Source organism: Dipodomys merriami, unplaced genomic scaffold, assembly GCF_024711535.1.
Source record: "Dipodomys merriami isolate MVZ:Mamm:240054 unplaced genomic scaffold, mDipMer1.0.p SCAF_4, whole genome shotgun sequence".
NCBI classification, from domain to species: domain Eukaryota; kingdom Metazoa; phylum Chordata; class Mammalia; order Rodentia; family Heteromyidae; genus Dipodomys; species Dipodomys merriami.
In genome coordinates, this window is record NW_027205603.1 from 41,220,953 (window position 1) to 41,247,024 (window position 26,072).

The 26,072-nt window shown below is 37.5% G+C and overlaps 1 protein-coding gene across 1 annotated transcript in view; it reads left to right on the plus strand.

The window, feature by feature from the left end:
• Window positions 1-26,072, plus strand: part of CUNH8orf34 (chromosome unknown C8orf34 homolog) — a 413,720-nt gene that overhangs the window by 29,802 nt on the left and 357,846 nt on the right. The window lies entirely within an intron of this gene.

A 26,072-nucleotide genomic window follows, 5' to 3' on the forward strand; every position in this document is an offset into this window, starting at 1 on the left:
ATTGTTGCCTCCTCCTTTGTTTTTCCCCTACCATCCCTTCCCTCCCACCTCCACAACTACACTTCCTCCATCCTCCCTCCCCCCTAAATTGTAAAGTTCATTTTTCGACGTAGCATCTTGTACATCTCATTGTTGCAATGGGTCAACCTGTAATGGGTCAAACTGTATCCTATTTAAACAATTTGTTCTTTTTCCTTCCCCTCCCCAAATTATACCAACATCAAATACAGTGAAAACGGGTTATACCTTGGGGGAGAGACAGACAAAGCAACAAAAAAATCACGTGGTACCTTATAAATACATTAGAAACAATAGCAAAAAAGAAAAAAACAAGTTGTATCCCTATCTTGAGGTTCATTTTGCTTAACATCATCTTATGTGACCTTTTCTGCTTGTCCCAGACATATATTAGCTATTGCAAATAAGGGAAACCATGGGACCTATGTTTCTTTGGACCTGGCTTACTTCACTTAATATAATTTTTCCCAGGTCATTCTATTTCCTAACAAATGGGGCAATGTCATTCTTTCTGATGGAGGCATAGAATTCCATTGTGTATATATACCACATTTTCTTGTCCATTCATCTACTGAGGGACATCTGGGTTGGTTCCGTATCTTAGCTATGGTAAATAATGCTGCAGTAAACATAGTTGTGCTGCTGGCTGTAATATGGTCCTGTTTGTGATCATTTGGGTAAACGCCCAAAAGTGGGATTGCTGGGTTATAGGGGAGCTCTATGTGAAGTCTTTTGAGGAACCTCCATACTACTTTCCAAAGTGGTTGAACAACTTTACAGTCCCACCAACAATGCAGTAGGGTTCCCTTCTGTCCGCATCCCCTCCAGCATCTGTTATTATTAGAGTTTTTCTTTATAGCCATTCTAACTGGGGTGAGGTGGAATCTCAATGTTGTTTTGATTTGCATTTCTTTTATGGCTAGGGAGGTTGAGCATTTCTTCATGTGTCTATTGGCCATCCTTCTTTCCTCTTCAGAGAAGTTTCTCTTTAAGTCTTTAGCTCACTTATTTATTGGGCATTTGTTTCTTTGAGGATTTGTTATTGGGGGATTTAATTTTTTGAGTTCCAAGTTTGTTTTAGATATGAGACCCTTGTCCATTGTATGGCTAGTGAAGATCTCCCAATCCGTGGGTTTTCTATTGATCTTGCTAGCTATGTCCTTTGCCATGCAGAAGTTCTGCAATTTCATGCAATCCCATTTTTCCAACCTTTCTTTGATTTGTTGTGTTTCTGGGTCTCTATTAAGAAAATTTTGGCCAGTGTCAAGTAGACCTAGGGTTTCTCCTATTCCTTCCTGTAATGTTTTCAGGGTGTCCTCTTTGACTCCAAGGTCTTTGATCCATTAGGAGTTGATTCTGGTGCAGGGTGATATATAAGGATCTAGCTTTAGTTTTCTAAAAGTAGTTAACCAATTTTGCCAGCACCATTTACTGAAGAGGCTGTGTTTCTTCCATTCTATTTTTTTAGCTCCCTTATCGAAGATTAAGTGGCTATAGGTCTGTGGGCTCATTTCTGGGTTTTCACTTCTATTCCATTGTTCCTGAGGTCTCTTCTTGTGCCAGTACCAAGATGTTTTGATTGTTATGGTTTTGTAGTATAGTTTGAAATTTGGTATTGATATAATCTTAGTACTTTAACAAAAATTATATATAATAGCTTTTGAAGAGAAGCAGTCCACCTGCAAGTGTATGGCATCTGTTAAAAACAGATGATGTCTGAAAATATTGGGAAAATCCAAATTTTTTACTAAAATATTTTTATTATCTTTAAGTAGTTGTACAAAAGAGTTGCCATTCAACAAATCATTTTATGAATACAGTGCATCTTGATCAATGTCATCCCTGCAAACATTTTCACCCATCCCTTTCACCCCACCCCTTCCTTTACTTCTCTTGATTTTTAGATTAGGTATTGAATTATTTTTGCCATTTAAGACAGCAGTTCATATATACAATACATCTTGACCTGTGTCATCCCACCAATAGCTTCACCACTCTTAGACCCCTCTCTTCCTTTATTTATCTCAGTTCTGTGATACATACAGTGCATTCTTGACTTCATTCTACTCCCTTCCCCCATTTATTCTTTTACCCTTTCCCCTTGTTCCCCTCCCTCTTGCAAGTACCCATTTCCTAGTACTTTTGTTGAGCTTTGACTTAGTCTTTCTAAAGAATTACACTATTTTATTTCACAATACAGTCAATTATACTTTATTTCACAATATAGTCAATTATACTTTGGTTCATTCATTTATAAACGATGGCATATCATGGAGTGTGTTTACTAGTAGATTTATAGCACATTCTAGCTGTCACCAATGAGGGAAACCATGCAACCTATGTTTCTCTGGATCTGGCTTACTTCATTTAATATAATTGTTATGTCTTTCCATTTCCTTATGAATAGTACAATATCATTCTTTCTGATGGATGGTAGGTAGAATTCCATGTGTACATAGGGCACATTAACTTGATCCATTTGTCCATTAAGGGGCCTCTGGGCTGATACCATCTTGGCTATGGTAAATAATGCTGCAATAAACATGGTTGTGCTGGTGGCTAATTCTTTAAAATAAAACACAAGAAAAAACAAAAACAAAAACACAAATTAAACCTACATGTCTGAGGAAAATGGAAGCTGTGTCTCCTCACCCAAATCTCCAAAGCTAAGTGTTAATTCATGTATAAGCAACGAGTGTGGTTCTGGACTTTCAGAGAGGTCCACAGCTCCTAGCTTCAATAGGTAATTCTAAGTGGATAGTTCGAGAAGGAGGCAGTCATTGTTTGGAGTATCTGGAAGGATGTAAGTGAGACAAAAAGAAGCAGAAAGACAATGTCCCACTCCCGGGAAACTAGATTATGAGCTAGACACCACAGTACAGATTTTGACACTTAAAAGATAGCATTTTGGGGCTGGGAACGTGGCTCAGTGGTAGAGTGCTTGCCTTGCATGCATGAGACCCTGGATTCCATTCCTCAGCACCACATAAGCAGAAAAAGCCAGAAGTGGTGCTGTGGCTCACGTGGTAGAGCACTCGCCTTGAGCTAAAGAGCTGAGGGACAGCGCCTAGGCCAGAGTTCAGGCCCCACAACCAAAAAAAAAAAAAAAAAAAATTAGCAGTTATAAGTGAAACTGAGATTAAAAGACTTAGATTCCAATTTAGGCATGAAGCTTTCTATGATTTTGAGTAATATTTTACCTCTCCAGGATTTGTTACCCAAATAACAAAATATGGAAAATTACAGATCTTTTAAGAGTAAAAAATAATTTAAGGGCTGGGAAGGTGGCTCAGTGGTAGAGCGCTTGCCTTGCATGCTCCAGGCCCTGGTTCAATTCCTCAGCACCACATAAGAAAAAAGAAAAAAGCCGGAAGTGGCGCTGTGGCTCAAGTGGTAGAGCGCTAGCCTTGAGCTGAAGAGCTGAGGGACAGTGCCCAGGCCCAGAGTTCAAGCCCCACGATCAGACCCCCCCCCAAAAAAATTTAATATGATGCTTGCAAGTCATCAACTTTGCACAAATGTACCTTATTTTTTTAAATTAAAGTTGGCAAAATGATCAGCTGTTAGAGTTAAAGAAAATATTGAGGACAAAGCTAAGGGCAACTCAATGTGGCAGGAAAGGGAGATGAGCATAAATGATGTCAAAAAGAAAAGGAGGCAGTACCAAAGCCACAGATCCCAGTGACTGGCTCCAGGGACCAGTAGTAATCAAGAGGCCAGTGACTGGGACCAGTAATGATCAAGTGAAGATAATCCAAGGATTAAGTGGATTCCTTTTTACAAAGAGCTATTAAACATGTAGTTTGTTAATTTTAGGAATAAGATTTTCTCATATCCCAATAATTTGTATTAATTGTGCAGAAAAGAAACTAAAATGTTATAATTTGGATCTTAATGTGTTCAAATCTTGAGCCTCATTGAATGCTTATTAGGAAGTGATAAAAACTCTCAGAGATCAAGGCCTAGTTGGAGCAAATTAGATTAACTGTTTAATTAGTTAACTGTTTAAATGTACTGTTATGTTAATATGGTATTTTAATATTTTAATATGTATTTTAATACAGTCTAACAAAATGAATACCAGAAGCTGTCACTTAAGGTATCAAGGGTGCTGAAGTCAAGGAGACCATGGTAGATGAATGAAGAGAGAATAGGAGGAAGAACGCAATTACAATATTCAATGTATATATGTAAAAATGGAACTAGAGAAACTGAGGGGTGGACAGGGCTGGGAGAAATCAGGGAGAATAATGAAAGGTCTAACATTTGTCAACACATATTGTACTCATAAACTGACATGCTGACTTGTAACCCCTTTGTACTTCTTGAAGATGCTAACAATAAAAAATAAAAATTATTCAATCAAAATCCTTTTCTTTAATACCACATGTATTTACTTAAAACTTTTAAACAGATCCTGGGTTTAATTTCCCTAGTTTGTCCCAATATTAGCATCTTACAAAAATAAGTATAAAATCTGACATATGGGCTGGGAATGTGGTTTATTGGTAGAGTGCATCCCTAGAATGCATGAAGCTCTGGATTTGATTCCTCAGTACCACATAAACAGAAAAAGCTGGAAGTGGCACTGTGGCTCAAGTGGTAGAGTGCTAGTCTTGAGCAAAAGAAGTTCGGAGGCAGTGTCCAGGCTCTGAGTTCCAGCCCCAGGATTAGTTAAAAAAACAAATAAACATATTATTACCAACATATTACATTGATCTTATTTTGACTTAGGTGGTTTTATATGCGTGTTAGTAGAGACATTGTATAGGTTTAGTTGTGCAATATTTTTTTCATATATGAAGGTGCATTGTAACTTCAGTTAAAATAAAGAACAATTCTATCTGCCCAAGGGGCTTTACTTGGATTTTTATTACTAAATCCATTTATCTCTGTCTTCCCCTCATTGGCCTGTTGTTAAGCTATTCTCTATTTCTGACTTCTGTGATTCAAAAAGCATTGTATAAACAGTCATACGGACTGTAACTCTGTGGGTTTGGCTTCTTTCTGACAGGCAATGGATGAGTGACCCAGTTCCAGTGACATCACTAGCGCCTGATGTGTTATCACTATTTTTTAAAAATTTACTCATTATGATAGGTATATGTGATATCTGTCTGATCTTTCATTTGTGTTTCTTCATGGTGAAGTATATTGAACAAGTTTTCATGTGTATACATGCTTTGGGAGGATTGTCTTCTCATGTTACTTACTGAGATTGCTTGATTTTTTTTGGTTTTGTTTGTTTTGCTTTTGTGCCAGTCCTGGGGATTGCAAGGTGTGGGCACTGTCTCTCAGCTCTTTCGCACAAGGCTAGCGCTCAACTACTTGAGCCACATTTCCACTTCTGGCTTTTTGATGAGTTGTTGGAGAAGAGAATCTCATGGACTTTCCTGTCCAAGCTAGCTTTGAACTGCCATCCTTAGAGCTCAGCCTCCTGAGTAGCTAAGATGAAAGGCATTAGCCAGCACTAGGTTGGTTGCTTGATTCTTAATGTTGAGTTTTGAAAATCTTTTTTTTTAAGATTTTGCATGATAGCCTTTGTTGGATATGTGGTTTGCAAGTCATTTATTCCAGTCTATAGTGGTCTTCTCATGCTCATAACAGGGGAGCTTTGAATTTTGATAAAGCCAAATGTGCCATGCTTTCTTTGGTCATTATATTCTGTCTTGCTTTAAATTCTGGAGATTTCCTTCAGTTTTTCTAAGAATTTAAATTATAGTTCAATCTAAATTTATATTGATTTTTTATAAAAGTGAAGAGATTTAGATAAAATTTAATTCATTAATTTTTAATTAATTTCCCCTTTTTTTCTTTTGCTCTGAGTACCCATTTATATGAGAAATTCATCCTTGCTCATTTAACTCTTTGTGCCATTTTGTAAAAAATTCAATTGGCTGTATTTGTGTGAGTTTATTTCTGGATTTTCCTATCTGTTCCAGTTTCAATGATCTATGTGTTTGTCTCTCCAACAATACAGATTCTTCTTGGCTGAAACTTGGTAGTTTTTTAATCACCTCCTCTTTACCTTATTAGTGAAGGAAGAGACTCTACTTTTGGGTTTTGACCATTCACATGGACCCAACAGTGGATGAGATTGACAACAGTTCATTAATCACTCATACAACTTAGGAGACAAGGACACTCCATGACACAGAGACACATACGGAATGGTACTCAGGAACACTGTGAAGCGCTAGAGACAGAAAGGTTTTGCAGTATTAAAGAAGGGATCACTCCTTAGCTCCCATGGATAATGACAAAGTATTTGCTTGGCCAAACCTTAGTCATGTTTCTGTACCTTCTCCAGGCCCATTTCTGTATATGCTTGTAAAATCCAGTTTAAGGGAGAGTCCTGGTAACCTCATACTGTCCGTTCTTGACATCTACTTATCCCTTCAATCTGATCAGGTTCACCACCTTCCACCATTCCCTGGATAATGCTGTATCACCCTGACCTGACTTCAGCAAGAATTCTATTGTGTTGGTTTAACCAGAATCTGTTAGATCACTGATGATTCCCCCTTAGTAACTTTCCATCCATTCGTCTCAGTTCTGCTTCTTGGTTAAAAATTTTTTTTATTGGAAATTGAATCCATTCTCTGATTCCTCCAAAACCCCATTGCAAAAGTCTCAATTTTGATGGTCCTTAATAAAATCTTCCTTACTGTGCTTTAACAAATAGCACTGCCTTTTTCTTTAATGGAGTGTATGGTTGATTTATTTAAGTAAGCCTGTGATCAGAAACCTGAAACTCAGCAATAAGCATGAACTATGCCTGGTCATCTGGATGAGGAGGACGGTTTCATGAGAGGACCTTATCCACTAGATCACAGTGTAGGAAAAAGCTTGCTGCTAGGATTCCTGCTTCCCTTCATGGTATTGTCTGATAGGGAAAGAATGCATTGACTAAGGCCAAGGTACTTGGAGAAGTGTAATCCTCTGAGAATGAACTCCTTCATTGAGCCAATGGCATGTTATGTTGGATCTTCTAGTCCAGTGCCCTCTGTGGAATGTGGGCTAGGAAGGATGGTACAGGTCCACAGGAACAATGGGCTTTGTGAGCCAGACAACTTCTCGTGTTGAGGCTCTTCTTGAAGGGGACTCTCTACTGATCTAGTATCTCTCAATGAGAAAGGAAGTCGGGGAAGGAGAACATTTTACCAGTCCACTTACATTAGCAAAGCTCTTCCTGGATTCCCCTTGCCATTAATATTTGGCTCATTTGGTTTCGTCTGGTTCTGTGGCAGGACCTGAAGGATGGTACCACCTAAGCTGCCTTTGCTCTTGCTAGGTTTTATATCAGAGTACACTGGGCCTAAGCTGATTCTTTTGTTTGGAGCGGGGGTTGGGAAGTATAAAATACTTGCAGTTGTGTTCCTTCTCTAGTTCTGGAGTCATATGACAGTTACTCTCCTCTTTATGCCTCTCAGAATTCCCCCCTGGTTGTCTATTACATTTTTATTGTATCTGCCTCAAGATAGCAGAGATAAATAAAATCTGTAATATCTTGTTAAGTCTCCAAGTCTTCAGTTAACTAAAAGCATGACTTTTATAACTTACTGAGTTCTATGCTTCCAAATCAGATTACTTTATAGTGTGCATCTATTTCTGGACTATATGCTGTTTCATAACTCTGTTTTGATTAATCAGGTCTGCCTCTGATCTTTATCACTGTAAGTTATACCTCTACTGTGCTCTACAAAGTAACAAGTTACAGCTTAAATATATTTTTGCTGCTGCTGTGGCTGCTATTTTTCTATATTCTGCTGATATGTGCTTGAAAACATAAAATAAAATTGTCTTCTGGCTCATTTTTCCATCTGTAAAAATAGGAAGATTCATTGAAAATCTGTCTCTGAAATCTGTTACTATATAAACCACTGATGACATGAAAATGTAAATTAACAAATGAAGAAGATAGTTTGGCAAAGATTCTCCTGAGGGTTTTTGAACCAAATATTTTTTCAAGTTTATCAAATCAATAAATAGCACCCTGCCATGTGATTTTAGACCTGACTCTTCCCTTGTTTCCTTGTAAATTTCCTATTCTGTCATTTGGCTTTTTCTTATAGTTCTCTAATGTCTCTTCTAGTTTCCTTTGATTCAAGTTTCATAAGCCCTAATCTGAGCATTATGTCAGAGACGCTAATAAATGCTTAAAATACAGCTACAGACATAATATTAATATATATACTTGTATAAATATGATCATCCAAAGTATTTTATATTAACAAAATCACTGTCAATTATATGAACAAAAGCTCACTAGATTACAAGCTCTATAAGTGCAAAAATTGCATTAACTTTTTTGTATCATGCTTCTGCAATATTCACTGAACTGATAATGAGTAGAAGCAAAAATATGAAACTTGCATCTACTATATTATTAGTTCTAGTCATAAGATGTGTACAGGCAACTAAACTGAAGGCGACAGGCTGCTGTGCTGTCCTAGTGAAGGTTACTAAGTGTGATTCTTAGAGTAGGATTGAAGAATGAGAGGTTATGGGTATCTACTGGATGCTATTTGAACTAGGACTGAATGATTTGTGGGTTTCAGATGAGGGAAAGGCTGGAGGAAGGCATTTAATTATGGGAAATGACTTGAATCACTGAGGAAGGACTTTGGAGAAAGACTATTAAACAGACTTGTCTAAACTAGTCAGAAAACTAAGATAAAAAAAGACTTTTCACAAGTTGCTTAGGGTCAGATGTTTAAGTCTGGATTGTTCCATATGTGATTCTTGAATTCTCTGTGTAGTCCTCTATAATATTCTGTTTTTATTATTACAGTTTTTTCTGGTACCAAGATTTGAACTCAGCGCCTTGACCTTCTTTGGTTTGCATGGCTAGCTGGTTCTCTACCACTTGAGCCATATATCCATCCTGCTTTTTTGCAGGGTGATGTCTTCTGCTTTTTTTAAAGAGATGGAATATTAGAGACTTTTTTTTGGCCAGAGTTTGAAACTGTAATCCTCTAAGTCTCAAACTAACTCTTGACTAACTAGAATTAGAGCTATGCTCCACTACTCCCTGGTTTTATTGAAAGTTTATATTTAATAGCCAATGAATCATTCATTTCAACAAACTAGTATATAATATGCAACAAACTCTAAAACATAGCATTTAAAATGTAACAATGGCTTTGTGTGTGTTACTTCACTTACTGTAGCAATACTTAAATGTTCTTATAAAATTAAATTGGATGAAAATAACATGGGAGATCTTGACTATCTTATCAGAGAGCCTGCTACTCTGCTGGTCTCTTTCCTATAGAAGAAAGATAAAAACAGCTAGTAGATATTTATGAGGCAGAAGTAATTATGAGAGTAAGAAGGTCATATTATAGGCCTACACAGATATGGTAAGGCTATTTCCCATGTCTTTCTTTCTCTTCAACTCTGTTCTGATCCAGGACACACGAAAACCAAAAGAAAGACAGAGACATTATTTAGTCATAAAGAAAGAAAAGCTAGTAAGTGTTAAGACTGCTGTATGATCTCATATCCTCTATTTTCCTAGCACTGTCCACTTGGACACATTTTACAGTATTTCCTGTCTGAACATGAAAAAAAACTGAGCATGATAGAACATCCTTGTAATCATAGCATTTAGGTGGCTGAGACAGGAAGGTTTGTAAATTCTTGGCCAGCTTGAGCTACGTAGACAGAATCTGAGATTTTTTGGTCAGTTGTTGTTTGTTTCTTTGTTTTTGTTGCATTAAGAAAAACTTAGAAAATTGGAGAGATTTAACCATTGATTTAAGATGTACATTTAAATATACAATTCCTTTATTGTTGTAAGATAGATGAAACATACTTTATTCTTTGGTTTGAACATTAAATCTTGTTGGATACCCCATATATACCGCTGAGGCATGTCTTTCATAATAAATGAGTTACTGGAAGCCACTCTGATGTAAACAATATACAGCCAGAGACTTCAGAATCAGCATAGCCTGTATTCTTCCACCAAACAACACAGTAATGAAAAAGATAAAGGGAATCCTCCAGCTGATGACAATGCAAACATGATATTGTCTTTTACTACAGTAACCTCACAATTCTTTTCTGTTCTTTGAGTTGTAAGAAAGGGTTTGCCAACAGAACATAAAACATTTGCCTTATGAATCAATTTTATGCCTTTAAAATGTTAATTGGTCCTGTTCTAACTAGTCCAACTTCTCCTAGGGTAGGCAATTACTACAGGAGGACATGGCAGTCTTTGGAAGCCTTTGCTTCATTAGTTTTGAAGGGATCTTAATCTCAATGAACCCCACAGGCCAATTTGTTATTAAAGAGAAAAAATGAAGAGGTTTAATGCTTGGTGAGTGAAACCTCAGAGCCTATATATTACTCAATTCAGCACCAACCTTATCATAATGTTGACTTTCAGAATCATCCTCCCATTTAAATCCTTTTCTTGTCTTTTGTAAGTTCCTGTTGCTGTCCAGTGTCCTATTATTTTTCTCTGTCACTTCTTTTTATACTTACATTTGCTACCTGATAAATTATGCTGCTCTTTGCAATGACAGTTTTTAAATAAGTATTCTTAATAAACCAAATAAATGTATAATGAAATGTTGTCATTACAAAAGGCAATCCAGATTTTCAAAATGATGAAAAAATGGATTTTTTTAGTCTTATTGATGCTTCTAGCCCTAGTGTTTAATTTTACACTTGCAGCACAACTCAGGGTGGGAGATAAATTTTACTAGATATATAATAAAATTATTAGAACTGTTTTTAGGCTTTGTAAGATTTATAGTTGAACAGTAAATTTAAATTCCAAGATGTTCCAAAAATTATCTTCAGGCCAAAAAGTGAGCCAAATACCAGTTCAAGTTGAATTTATGGAATTAAAATTAAGTCCAATAAATCTTTCCCAATTCTTTTTATTGCTGGGAAGTGTCCCCTTGTGGGTGTGTTTGTCCCTACCCTCACAAATGTACATTGAAAAACCATTTCTAAGTTTCTGGCATTTCTGCTGAAAATACTCCTATAAGGATTTTTGTGTGAACATAATGTTAAATTCCTCTAGGGTAAATGTCTAAGAGTAGAAATGCTGAGTCTTGCTTTGTAAGTCTATGTTCCATTTTTCAAAACAAAACCAAACCTGCCAGACTTCCAGAGTAGTGGTACAGTTTTGCATTTCTGCCTGTAAAATATGTTAGTTCCAGTTGCTCTGTATTTTTCTCCAGAGTATGGTATAGTGAGTAACTTTTATTTCAGTCATTATAATGTCTGGTCATATGGTTCATTTACCTTCCAGGTAGAGACATTGAACATGGTTTCATGTGTTTAATTGACTTTCCACAGATCTATGTTAGAAGCTTATCTGTTCCAGTATGGATACATGTTGTAGAATTGATAACCTGCATTTCTGTAAGAAACAACTTTACCAATTGAGTTTGGTGACTTTTTAATTTTTCTTATTTTTTATATAAGTCCAAAGTTTATTAGAGAAAATCACTGGTAAACAGCGCAAGAACAAGCCATATAATCTAGTGAACACCAGTTCTGAGTTGCTCTAGAGTCTAGATTCTTTAACCACAATCTCCACAAAAAGGTTCTCTTGACAAACACAACCATGCTATGAAGATGTAATTATAAGCTTATAGTCAGTCAGCCAATTACAAACCTTCAAACTAGGGCCAAGTAGAGATGGTAGAGATGTATACCTATAAGTCTAGCCACTCAGGAGATACAAGCAAGAGGATCTAGATTCAAGGGCAGGAAATTACTTAGAGACCCTATCTCAAAGATAAGATAATCAAGGTCTGATGCTGGCTCAGGGGAGCAAAGGAGGTTCAAGTCAATATATCAATTTATGAGTATAATGCATTTTGATCATCCTTTCCAGCAAGCTCCCCATTTATCCACTCCCACCCATCCCCTCAAGTGAGTAGGCTCTATTTTAAGATTTCAGATATGATTGAAGCCATATTGTTCTGTTCCTGGTGTATTTTACATAACCTTGTGTGTTGTAGTTTCAACTGCACTCATGGAAGTCTTTTTGTGGTTTGATTGTCCATTTCTTTTTAGTCACCAAGTAGTGTTCCATTGTTTGGAATGTATACCACAATTTGTTTATCCTTTCATCTATTGAAGAGCCAAGATGTTCTTGGTTACTTCTAGTTTTTTGGCAATTATGAATAAAGCTGCTACAAGCATGGTGGGTAGGTTTTTGTGTAGACATATCAGTTGGATAAATACCTACTCATGTGGTAAGACTACTTTTCACTTGGTAAGAAACTGCCAACTGATCTACAAAAAGTACCATACCATTTTGTGTTTTTAGGGCAATGAATAGCAAACCCTATAGCTCTGATTTTCTTCAGAACTGGTATTGTCAGCTTGTGGATTCTAAGGTGGAGCCCTAATCTGTGTGACTGATGTCTTTATAAGAAAGACATCAAGGGGGAGACAGCAGGAATGTATGACCATGTGAGATCACAGGAAGAAGGCAAAGACCCCAAGAGAAAGGTCATCTACAGACACTTGATCTGAAGCTTTCAGTATCTAATGCTGTACAAATATAAATTTATGTTACTTAAGTCATGCAGACTGCAGCACTTTGTTACAGGGAACTAATTCACAATGGGTCAGAGGTTTTCTCTTTTGTTTCCTTTAAGCAGATTTATAGTTTTGTATTTAATACTTAGGTGTGTGGTCTCTCCTGAGTAAATTTTTGCGATGAGTGTAAAGTCAGTGGCCAGGATCTTTTATTTTTGTTTGTTTATTTGGATATTAATATGAAATTCTACCAGCACCCATTATTGGGAAGATTCTTTTTTAAAATTTAAATTGTGTTTGAACTTTTATTTTAAAAAATTAATAACTGCATCTATATAGGATTGTTATTAGTTAACTGGCTAGATAAGTAAATGTGAATAAATATTTAAAACTTGCAAACATGGCAATCATCTTTGTAAGTTTATATTAACTAGAAAACTCCAAGTTTTATATGATTCATTAAATCATTTAATCCCCATCCCAATTTATTTCCATGAGGTTCAACCAATCTATTCCTTAGAAAAGAACATTTCAATGTAAGGAAAATACCAATTATTTATCTTGGCATTTAGGAAGTAGGGTTCCATGCCAAAATGTGTGTGTATGATCTTTCAGATTCAACCAAGGGAAATTGTATAGGCTTTCCCTGGCTCTGACTCCGGAGAAAGCTGCCCTGTTTGCTCAACATTTAATGCACTGGGAGTGTACAGTGATCTCTGCAGGGAGCAGCTCTCATGGACTCAGAATTCTCTAGCCATATACTAGTTATAAGTTGATGTTGAGTGAAATGAACCCTACGTTAAGGACCCAAATGTTCTTTCTTTCTTGCTATTGTGTCTAACATATTTACAAGATATTTCTTTGTTGCTTTGTATGTCCCTCCCCCATGGTATAACCCCTGCTTTCACTGTATTTGATGTTGGTATAATTTGTGGAGGGGAAGGGAAAAAAACAAATTGTTTAAATAGGGATACAGGTGTACCCATTGCAACAATGAGACGTACAAGTCATTATGTCGAAAAACCTACTTAATATTAGGGGAACCTCAAAGACATCCTTCTTCACTCTGACTCTGCCTTTGTATTCACAACCTTTCCTCTTCCAGGATCCATAAACAGCCAAAAGTCTTTGCTCAAAGTTCCTGGGCATTGAGATGGCTCACCAGGCTCCCGCCATTTGGGCTAAAACATCTGGCCCTCTTCTGGTGCTGTCCCATGATAGAGAGGGGAAGCTGCCATCTGCGTTCCTTTGGCCTCTTCCTTACACTATGTAAGACTTCATTGTTGCATTCAGTCTGGTAGGTATCTGTCTTAATGGACTATTTCTATAGTTCTCCAACAGCATTTGCTACTGTTCTTTCCAGACAATTAAATGAAGTCTGTAGTTCCCCTCGTGATTTCTTTGTTGCTTATTAACTCACCTTTCCATCCTTCCCTCACTTATATCTATCTCTGTACCATACTTTAATGAGTTTTACTGATTGTGATTGGAAGATGTAACCACTGTCTGACAACTTTCAAGAGCATTGAAATCTTGGAACCCTTATGTCTGAAAATAAATTAGCATTTTCAACACCATGTGTCATGCTTAACTAGATTGACTGTACAGAAAGCAGATGATGGGAATTCAGCACATTCCATTTATAGCTATGGCCTATGCTGCAGTGTTTTTTCAACTTCTCTAATGATAAGTGCTGAATTATAAGTCTGAATTACCTCTACCGTCAGATTGCTGGCAGCCACCTCTAACTAAGTACAGTTATCCAAGAAAATGAGCTATGAATTAGGGTTAGGTGTTTGGGCTCACATTTTTTTTCCATGCCAGTACTGAGACTTGAACTCTAGGCCTTGTACTCTGCTAAGTTTTGCTTTTACAAGGCTGATGCTCAACCACTTGAGCCACATCTCTGCTTCCAGCCATTTGCTGGTTAATTAGAGGAAAAAGGTGTGTGGATCTGTCTATCTGGGCTCATTTTGAACAGTGATCCTCAGATCTTGGCCTTCTGAGTAGCTAGGATTATAGGTGTGAGCCACCAGCTCCTGTCTTGTGCTCAATTTTGATATCTGAGAAGTTTTGTCAACCGTGACCAGCTTTGGAGGTTTTACAGTATGAATCCTTCTCTTTCTGTCTTCAGTTTTATTAAATTATTTTAAAGTTTATTAAGTTAACTGGTGACAAGTTTGGCATGTTGATATTTCTATGATTATACTTTCACCTTCTGTTTCTTTGATTCTTAGATTTCATCTGGTTTAAGAAAAGCACTCTCTTCCAGGTGCTGGTGGCTCTCACCTATAAGCCTAGCTAGTTAGCCTAGCTAGTTAAAAGGCTGAGGTCTGAAGATCATGGTTCAAAGACGGCCTGGGCAGGAAAGTCCATGAGACTCTTTATCGTCAATTAATCACTAAAAAAGGCCCAAACTGTATCTCAAGTGGTACAGCAGTAGCCTTGAGCTAAAAAGCTCCCAGACATCATCCAGGCCCTGAGTTTAAGCCCCAGGCCCAGTAAAAAAGAAAGAAAGCAGGAAAGAAAGAAAAAAAGAGAGAGAAGGAGAGAGTAAAGAAAGAGAGATAGATGAAGAAAGAGAGAGAAAGAAAAAAGAGAAAGAGAAAAGAAAAAAGAAAATGTAAAACTTTCTCATGGTCATTCAGGATGAGGACATTTGTAAGAATTTTTAGGAAATTGGTGGCAGGCTCATTTTCAGAGATGCATTTTATTTGGATGTTATGAAACATGTATTAGACACATTGAAATAAATACAGACTGTAATTTCACCTTTATATGTTTCCTGCTTCTCTGAAGTTGATACAAAGTACAATCTTATGGTATGGCTAACAGTACATCTTTATCATGTGAAGTTTCCTATGGCCATGACTTACTGCATCTATTTGCAGTCACTGAAGAATTTTACAGAATGCTGAACTAAATTTATTTGGAGAATTCTCTTTTCCAATACACTTAAGCATATCGACACAACAGCTGTTGAACTTCTTCTTCAAATAGTTTAGTAACATGGCAATCTGGGAAAAAATGATTTGGACTCTTTTCATACAGCAGACCTAGAGTATGTCAATAAATAATTGAAACATGAGCTGTATTCATTACAAGTGGCCATTCTATCATTAAGCTTTATGTCTAAAGCTGCTGCTGGGACTTATTCAGATAACAAATGCATGCACTACTGAACTGGCACTCATGAATGTACTTCTTCTCAAAAGAGAGACATGTATTTGCAAAGTCATCACAGCAACAACTCTTTCCTATTAAATTTCACAACAGAATCATAGCAGCACAAAAGACACCAGTTTCTGTGCCACCTGTAATGAATGCACTTGAACCAACAGAATAAGTCTCTGTTATCCTAACTGAATTTTAAATACTTGAATACCAAATAACTCTAGTTAGCACTTTCCCAATAAGTTGGTAAGGATATACACACACCACTATACATTTTTTTCAAATAAATGCTATTCCCTCATATACTGTACTCTCTTAGTTCTGGAAACCAGACTCTTACTATTAATAGATGGTAGGTGACTAGCCTGTGATTCTACGCTTGCTTGGTAAGAGAGTTCCATAAAATCTATAAGAATCTGCTTTTCAGAAAAGGTCAGATAAGTTGATGTTTGGGGAATGAACCCCAAGATAAGTATTCAAATGTTTTTTTTGCTTTTATTTTCCTTCCATGCAATTGTTTCTATCATATTTACAAGATGATTTCTATGTTGTTTTGTATGTCCCTCCCCCACAGTAAAATCCATGCTTTCACTGTATTTGATGTTGGTAAAATTTGTGGAGGGGAAGGAAAAAAAAAAACCAAATCGTTTAACTAGGGATACAGGTGGACCCGTTGCAACAATGAGATGTGCAAGACGTTATGTCGAAAAACGAACTTAACAACTTTGGGGGGGTGGGGGGAGGAGTGGGGGGGGTGGGGAGGAGTATGGGAAGGGATAGGAAGGAGAAACAGCGAGGAGGCAACAATGCTTGATAAGAAATGTACTCCTTATCTTGCCCATGTAATTGTAACTCCTCTGTACGGTATTCTCACAATAAAAAAAGAATCTGATTTTATCTGATTCATAAAGTAGTAAAGGAGACATCAGAATAAGTTATTACAGGGGGATTACTTAGCATTTACAGGCAAATGTACAATTTTAGGCAAGTGCAAGAGGATGGGGCAGATGGAGATGGAGTCAGAGGCATGCATAAGAGAATTCACTCTGCTAGGCATTAAAGGAACATGGACATTCTTCAGGAGGAAGACATATTCCAGAGAAGGTTTTGGACATGTGAATTAGGATGGTCTATTTGTTAGAGTGAATGCAGTTTGGAGTGACAAAAACATGGAGTCTATTGGGAAAATCAGTTTCATTTATCTCATCTGAAGAGGGAAAAGATCATGAGTGTCTCAGAACCTAGTGGGATAATAGCCAAAGTTCTTCCATACTTGTACAACTGAGCCTTAGGACAACAAAGAGAAACCAGGGGAGAAAAATGTATGAAAAAAAGCTGTGACTATTTTTGGCTAAGATAGAGTCATAGGAACCAGATTTAGGAAGTGGAGCTGCGGCTCAAGAGGTAGAGCACTAGCCTTGAGCTGAAGAGTGCAGGGACAGCGCCCAAGCCCAGAGTTCAAGCCCCATGACTGACCAAAAAAAAAAAAAATCAGGAACCAGATTTATTTTCCTTTTTTTTCATTTTATTTTATTTTATTTTATTTTGTGAACATACTGTACAGAGGGGTTACAATTACATGGGCAGGATAATGCATACATTTCTTATCAAGCATTGCAGCCTCCTCCTTTGTTTACCCCTCACATCCCTTCCCAGCCTCCCTCCTCACCCTCCCCCACCCAATCCTCACCCCCCACCAACGTTGTAAAGCTCGTTTTCGACATGACAACTTGTACTTCTCATTGTTGCAACAGGTCCACCTGTATCCTTAAACGACTTGTTTTTCCCCATCTCCTCCACAATTATTTTCCTTTTTAACACAACCAAAAGTTCTATAAAATACATGAAATAATGATTTTTGAAGACACTGGAAATCAGGTAAGAAGGATCAAGATCCTTTCAAGACAGCAAAGAAGGAAGTCAGTATTATGCTTGCCCTGGCTTACTGACCTAAGGGTGTTTCCATTCTAGACTATGAGGAGAATCCAATTCAAGCCGAAGTGAGTGTCACTCCAGGTTGATGAGAAAATAGGTGGGAAGAACACAATCACTAGAATCCATAGGACAGAAAGACCAAGAAGAAATCCCAGAAGTCTGGCTTAGAAGATTGTGCTAGGTGCTGATCAGCTTGTGCATGTGATGAGGGAGCTATATAAGACTAGGGAGAAAAATAATCTAAAATTATTTGCAGTGAGGAGCACCTGGTATTCACAGCGAAGGAGGAAGAGAGCCTGATCTTACCATTCAGATGTGTACTCTGAAGGGAAGATGCAACTGAAATAAATTACAGAAGGCCATAGTACAAGGAGAGATGTGTAGTATCGATGGTCTAGAGATTTAATAGGATTAAGATGTTAATTCTTAACATTTGTAGATTTATTTGTAGATCTAATGAAATCCCAACCAAAATCTCAGCTGACTATTTTGTATACATTGACAAAATAATTAAAATAGTAAGACAAATTCCTCCCTCCCTCCCTTTCCTCCCACCCTCCTTTCCTTTCCCTCCCTCTTTCCATCCCTTCCCTCCATCCCTCCCCTCTGTCCCTTCCCTCTTTCCTTCCCTCCCTTGCTCTCTCCCTCCCTTCCTCCTTCCATCCCTCCCTCCCTCCCTTTCTTCCTCCCTTCCTCCTTCCTTCCTTCCCTCTTTCCTTCCTTCCTTCCCTCCCTCTCTTCTTCCCTCTTTCCTTCCCTCCCTCCCTCCCTCCCTCCCTCCCTCCCTCCCTCCTTCCTTCCTTCCTTCCTTCCTTCCTTCTCTCTCTCATTTTTTTCTTCCTTCTTCCTTCTTGCCTTTGTGGGCCATTTTCATTTTTTACAATTACTCAACTCTGCCAATGTAGAGACATCTTGGTATGATGTGAGAAAAGCAGAAGGAAGCATTTTATTAGGAGTATGAAAAACTGATGGTATATCATTAGCAGAATACACATCTATTTCTGCATGAGAAAGCAAAGTAGTCTTGGGAACAGTTTCTTTCTCTTCATATTTTAGGAGAGAACTTAATTTGGCTATCTTTAATTTGGCTATCTTTAAGAATGGATACCATGCAGACAAGGAGCTAGTTGTTTACCATGTAATACCCAAACTCATATTATTGTAGTGTTTGCTGTATGAGCTAATCCTCAGACACAAAATTGACTAATTGAGACTACAAGAAATGTTTCTAAATATTTTACCCATTTTGCCTCTTTTAAACCTGAAAAACTGAGGGGTGAACATGCTCCGATAACTAGAAGAAAAAAAAACCCTGAAAAACTGAGAAGCCCAAGGGGAGAGTAGGAAACAGTGTGGCTGACTGAGGAGAGGAAGACTGCAGGTTGATGCTGCTGAAGGAGCTTGCTTTCATTGGCACTCTGGCCACTTCCCAGGCTGTGAGGAACAATGTGTCCACTGGTCTCTACCATTGAACTATACCTCTAGCCCAGTTAAATGGAGACTTTTGAATTTTTCTGTCTAGGCAGGGTTTAAACAGTGATGTGATTTTACTTAACTCAGTTTCCTGATTAGCTAGGATTTTAGACATTACAAAGCACTGGTACATAGCTGTTATCATGTCTTAATATGCTTGCTCCCAGCCTTATGTAACTGCTTAGTTGAACAGATAATTCTTTGTGTCTAGACCAAAGTGGCAAATGGCTATTTCACTTGTACTCTATGGTATAGAGATACTTTTAGGTAAAAGCCCATTTGTGATGTTGCCAACCTTAGATTACCTGTTCAAGGAACAGAAGAAAAGACCATTATTAAAATATTCATAAGTAATATGAAGATGTTTAATATTCATTATTCTATTTTATTCATTTGTCAAATGATTGCATAGCATATGCTGTTCATCAGATTCAGTTCTAAGCCTTTTTATAAATAGTTTCTCAGAATGCACACACCAACTCTCTAGAGGAAGCACTATAAACATTATCCTCACATTACATGTGAAGAAACTGAGGCCCAGAGAGATGAAGCACAAAGCCTAAGGTCACACAGAATTGGGGTTCAGACTCAGACAATCTGGATTTAGAACTACTACCATTGTTTTGTTATGCTGCCTGGCTAATGAAAACATAGGGAAAGAGTTCAATGGCTCTTTATAGCTGCTAATTTTGATTTAATTTCCTTTCTTTATAGTGTCCAACATCTGGGGGTATTTAAAGATTGGTCAGGCTCTGAAAACACTGGGATTTAAGAGGCTGGCAGTATAGTTAACTTGAAAACCCTCCAGCTACAAACACCAAGAATTGCTCAATAAATTATAACTAACATCCTTTATAAATGCATGACTAAACTGCTAAGAAAGTCAGTGAAATTGCCCTGGGCCAGAAATGAAGAAAGAGCTGGGAATCAGGACAATAAACCGCAGAACTGACATGGTGATGTTTGCTGCAGAACTGACATGGTGGTGTTTGCTCTGAGGCATTTATCATGTTAAATAATCAAGGCTGGAGTTTAATGCTAAGTAGAGATTAGGAGAATCCAATCTGAACTGCGGCTCACTTTTTATTGGTGTTTCCTCTTCAGTACGAATGAAGATTCTGGCAAAATAAACTTTCAAAAGTTGGAAGAAGGGCTACAAATCAATACAAACTTTGGAGAGCAGTGTGGCAGTGTCTCATGATTTTGAATGTGCATCCTTGTGACCAAGCAATTCCCATGTGAGGTTTATGTGCTGGAGAGAATCAGGTCATGGGAAAATCAGACATGGACAGGGATTTTATTGCATCATAGCTATGAATGTTCCATGAAAACCAATAGACATGTCATTGGGGATAGTTCTCAGTAGTGCCACTTTCATGAAAAAGACACCTAAATGCTGAAATGCAGAGGATCAGAAAGACTTTTTTTTACAATTATAATCCTTTAAGGAAAGAATGGAGGGGAAAAGAGAGAGAAGAAGAGAGAGAGAAGACTATATTACTACAGCTGTGTAATAGAGTTTGAACTTTGGTATTAATATTCTTCCAGCACTTGTTCAACTACTCTGGAAAACAGTATTGAGGTTCCTGAAAAGACTAAACATAAAGTTTTCCTTGACCCAGCAATCCCACTCCTGGGCATTTAACCAAATGACTACAAACCAGGCCACACTAAAGCTACCAGCACAATCAGGTTCATTGCAATATTGTTTACCATAGCCAAGATCAACCAGATGCCCCTCATTGGATGAAAGGATCAAGAAAATATGGTATATATAAACACAACTAAATTCTATGCTTCCATCAGAAAGAATGACACTGCCAGTTTTGTAAGAAAATTGGAAGACTTGAAAAAAAGACATTAAATGATGTAAGTCAGATCCAAACAAACATAAGTCGCATGGTTTCCCTCATTTGTGACAATCAAAATGTGCCTATAAATCTACAAATAAACCTAATGAATGGTAAAAGACAAATACTTACATTTGGACATGATTAATTAAACAGGACTTTAAACATTCACACAGTGAGACCAAAAGAACATATTCTTAGGAGAGGATCACAAGGGCTCCATAGCTATGTGTATGATCGTATAAAATGATGCTTATTGAAATGAACTCCAAGAAATGAAAACAAGAGGTTTTTATTATATTTTTGCAGCTCTTTTTTTCTGTTTTCCCCCCTTTTTCACTATTTTTTTTAAAATTTCTGTACTCTCTGTATTTGGGAAGGGGAAGATTAGACTCTATTGGAAGTGAATGGGGGGGTTGGAGGGACAAAACTTGGAGAAAATGAGGGAGGGATGTTCAGAAACAGATGTGTGCAAATGTACTCAATGCCTGACTTATGTAACTGTACATCTCTTTTATAATAAAAATTATAAATTCTTTAAAAAAACCATAGACTACTGTAAGCTGTCAGAGAGTAGCTGCCCTATGATATAATACTCACCTTGAAGACAGCCCTTGAAAACAGGGCATCTAGACAGTATAACAGGAAAGACAGAATGAAAGTCTTTTTAATTGTGTGTCACTATAATGGTAGATGTAAAATGGTATCTTCTAGCACTTTGATTTGCATTTCTCTAAGAGCTAATGATATTAGGCATCTCTTCATGTACATTTTTGCTTCTTTAGTTGCTTTGTAAAAATGGTTATTTGACCATTTTGCCTTTTTTTCAATTTTTTCAATTTTGTCATTTTTCAATTAGGTTACATGCCATTTTTATTATTGAGTTATAAAATGCTTTTAATGTATATCAGACCCAAATCTTGGATGATTCAGAATGATTTTCACATTCTGTAGACTGTTTTCTTGATGATGTTTTTTGTGTCTAAAAGGTGTTTATTTGATAACATCCAACTTTCACTGATGTTTGTGTGTTTAGTGATATATCTAAGAGAATTTAATCAAATCTCATCAGCATTTGTCTTTTTCTATAAAAGTATAAAGTTTTACTTTTTGGTTGGTCATGGGGCTTGAACTCTGGGTCCTGGGTGCTGTTCCTGAGCTCTTTGGCTCAAGGCTAGTGCTCTACCACTTGAGCACAGCACCACTTCCGGTTTTCTGGTAGTTAATTGAAGATAAAAGTCTCATGGACTTTCCTGCCCTAGCTGGCTTTGAACCATGATCCTCAGATCTTTGCCTGCTAAGCAGCAAGGATTACAGTTATGAGCCATGGGTGCCCGTCTTTTCCTAGATTCAAGCATTTGACCCCTTTTGAGTTAGTTTTATAGGGAGAGTGGAGTAGAGATCCACGTTTGCTTTTTTGCATGTGGATATCTAGTTTTCCTAGTACAACTTGGTGGAAATACTATTCTATAAAATTGCTTCTCTAAAACCATAGATGTGAGGATCTCCTGGACTCTTCATTCTAGTCCATCTATATATATGTCCATCCTATACCAGCACCACCTCATTTTGATGATGGAGTTGCTCTGTAATACATTTTAAAATGAGAAATGTAACATTTCCATTTTTTTTCTTTTTTCAAGATGTTTGGTTATTTTGGGTTCTTGCATTTCCATATGAAGTTTAGGTTCAGCTTGCCAATTTATGGAAAGAATCTAGTTGGAATTTTGATGAAAACTGTGTGATCTGTAGACATATTTGAAAGTATTTCCATCTGCATTAGTCTTATCTGTTACTAAGATAAGATACCTGAGGATGGATAATTTTAAGAAAGAAAAAGTTTTATTATCACATAGATCTGGAAATTGATGACATTGTACTGACATTGACTGCTCTGTGAAAGGTTTCATGGTAGATGGTACAAAAATGGGAGGCTGTATGTGGAAGTGAAGTGACCAGAAGTCAAAGATGAGGGGAAAGGCAATTTGCTTTCCTGAGAACTCACACAGGAGAGCCAGAAGGGGCTCAGGAAAACAAAAAATTCCCAGGTGACATGATTTCCTGGCCTTATAATGGTGGACATGACTTTGGTAGAAACCATATTTGTGATTGGGGATGGGGATGTCCTGGGACTCAAACTCAGAGCCTGGGTACTGTCATTGAGCTTTGTTTGTTGTTGTTATTGGTTGTGGGTCTGAACTCTGGGCCTAGGAACTGTCCCTTAGCTCTTCAGCTCAATGCTAGCACTCTACCACTTGAGTCACAACACAACTTCTGGCTTTGTTCTGCTTATGTGGTGCTGAGGAATCGAACCCAGGGCCTCATGCATGCAAGGCAAGCACTCTACCACTGAGCCATCTTCCCACCCCTGTCCTTAAGCTATTTTGCTCAAGATTATTACTCTACCACTTGAGCCACAGCTCCACTTCCAGCTTTTTTGGTAGTTGATTAGAAATAAGAATCTCATGGGCTTACCTGCTTGGGTTGACTAGCAAGGATTACAGGGTTGAGCCACCAATATCTGTCTCATAGTTGGGATTTTAAGTTTGGATCTTTTCCTGGGCAGGCAATATGTAGTACAGACCTCTCTTGTGATGTTGGGGAGGACAATGAAACTCAAATTCCAGCCAGCCTCATGATGGTAAGTATAAAGATTTGGTACAGTAGGGTCTTATGTTGCCACGTTAGGGTGTCCAGTAGCTTAGTTACAGGAAATGCATGTTCAGTTTATGAGGGATGTGAACCCATCTGAAATCAAAGAACATCTCAGTTGCTCTTCAAGGCAATCTGGAGAAGTCCCATAGCCATAGAGAGGCACAACGTAGGAGAGAATGAAGAATGATTGTGTCCTATATTGGTGCTTCTGGAAAAAGGCAAAGTCAGGCCAGATAAGGGATTTAGGATTAGCCAATTTGAATAATTTAATCCAGTTCTAATCATTATGTGTGATCACTAGCTTTCTGAAAAGATTAAAGCAGAGGAATATTATCTCTTAGAAGTATAAAGGTCAGATAAAGGCTCTGGATTGGTTTTTCTGCACATCAAATACATGCTTCTTCAGCTCTAGTACCTTGTAGAATTCACCAGCCTTGGGAGCATCTCTCTGTCTACAACTAGGAAGGATTTTAGAATATTAAATGTTAAAGATATCAAATGTTATAGTTCGGAGTCCAATGTCACCAGAGAAAGGAAAGGAATGAGAAACATTCCTCCACAAGACAGACAGAAGGCAAAGGGAATGCTGAACACATTTTTCTGATTTCCATGCAAATCATAGGAAATTGAAACCCTCAACAAAAAAAGTTTTGAAGGGTTTCACAAAAACAGAAAATTTACCAAGTAGAAGTCCAGCAAGGATTTATTTGGCAAAGGAGGATAAAACAGGGAGCCATCACAAAGGGATTAGAAGCATTTTCCTACATGATATTTGGGAATGCTGGCAGAGAAGCTAAAAGAGGTCTATGTATACACAGACCTCCATGAGGTTCAGCTTGAACCCCATCTTAGATACCTAGTCAATTAATAACCATTAATCATTTTTTGATGTTCCTCTGGATCCCATGAATCTCTCATGGTTCTCCATATTACTCAATGACATTGTTGAATATTCTTCTAAAGAAAAATGTGTTTATTTTCAGTGCTGAGCATAGACGACAGGAACTCAGACATGCCGGGCAAATGTTCTACCCCTGAGATACATTCCCTGCCCACTAAAAATGTCTCTGAAAGTCAAAACATTACCAAAGTCATAGAATGTACTAGATCAATAAGTATTGATGAGAATCTCCTTGTCATACTTAATGAGTTACCTCTAAATCTTTCTCACAACTACGCCACAACTTTCTGTGTCCATCTTAGCATCACCCAATTTTATAAAGAATCCTGCTTAGTTGTCTGGCCACAATCCTTCTCTCATCATTAAGGTTTTCTCTTGATAAGTCATCCACTAAGGCTCTATCCTTGCTCCTAGGCTATGAACTACCTGGAACTGAGCACAATCTCTGTCCCTTATTGAAAAACCCCAAGCCAGAAATCTTCACAGTAATCAGTGATCCTGAATAGTCTGCTCTATGTTTTCACAAGTGCCACACAATATTTCTTTAGCAGCATTTAAAATAATAACAGTTTAAATGGATCTTTTTACCAAAATGGAAGAATACATTTTGGGGTTACCTTTTGGCTTGTCCATGAATTTATTTTATACCATCGTTGAACAGCCATTAACCTCAATTTCTTCAACTGTAAATACAGAGTAGTAATGATGTGCTATTGTGAGTCCCACAGTTGCCAGCAGGTAGCTGGCTTATACTTTGATCTCAAGTTTGACAGCAACACCAGTTTAGTTTACTTTGAGAAAGTTATAGTCTGAGGGAGTATAACTCAGGGATTAGAGAAAATACCTTAAAAAAAAATCCAGTCATAGGTCTGGGAGTGTAGCTTAGTAGTAGAGTGTGCCCAGTATATATGAAGCGGATATATGAAGCATGGATTCTAATTCCAGAACACACACACACACACACACACACACACACACGCACGCACGCACGCACGCACGCACGCACGCACGCACGCACGCACGCATGCACTTTAGTCTTGAGCAGTTCATTAAATAGGTGCCATTCCATCATTACAAAATTTTATTTTTGCCTCTTTGTTTGAAAATAAATAGCAGTTAAATGTAAAAGGCTAACCATCCAATTTTCTTGCACTGTGTAAATTCAGAAATAACTTTACCATATTCTCTTTATTAAAGATAGTTTTTAACATATCATTTTTTTAACAAATGAAGGGAAATTTTTTGTTTTTATGGGTTTTTTCTTACATAGCAAATTTTATGAGTCAATGTATGTCTATAGTAAGAAATAAGTACCCTTAGATTTATGAAATCTAAGACACTATTGTTAAGATTTAAAAATAGGACCATGAACACCAACTCATATTTTTTATTAGCCTGGCGCCGATGGCTCACGCCTGTAATCGTAGCTACTCAGGAGGCTGAAATCTGAGGATCATGGTTCAAAGCCAGCCCGGTCAGTATAAAGTCCATGAGATTCTTATGTCCAATAAACCACTAGGAAACTGGAAGTGGTGCTGTGGCTCCAGTGG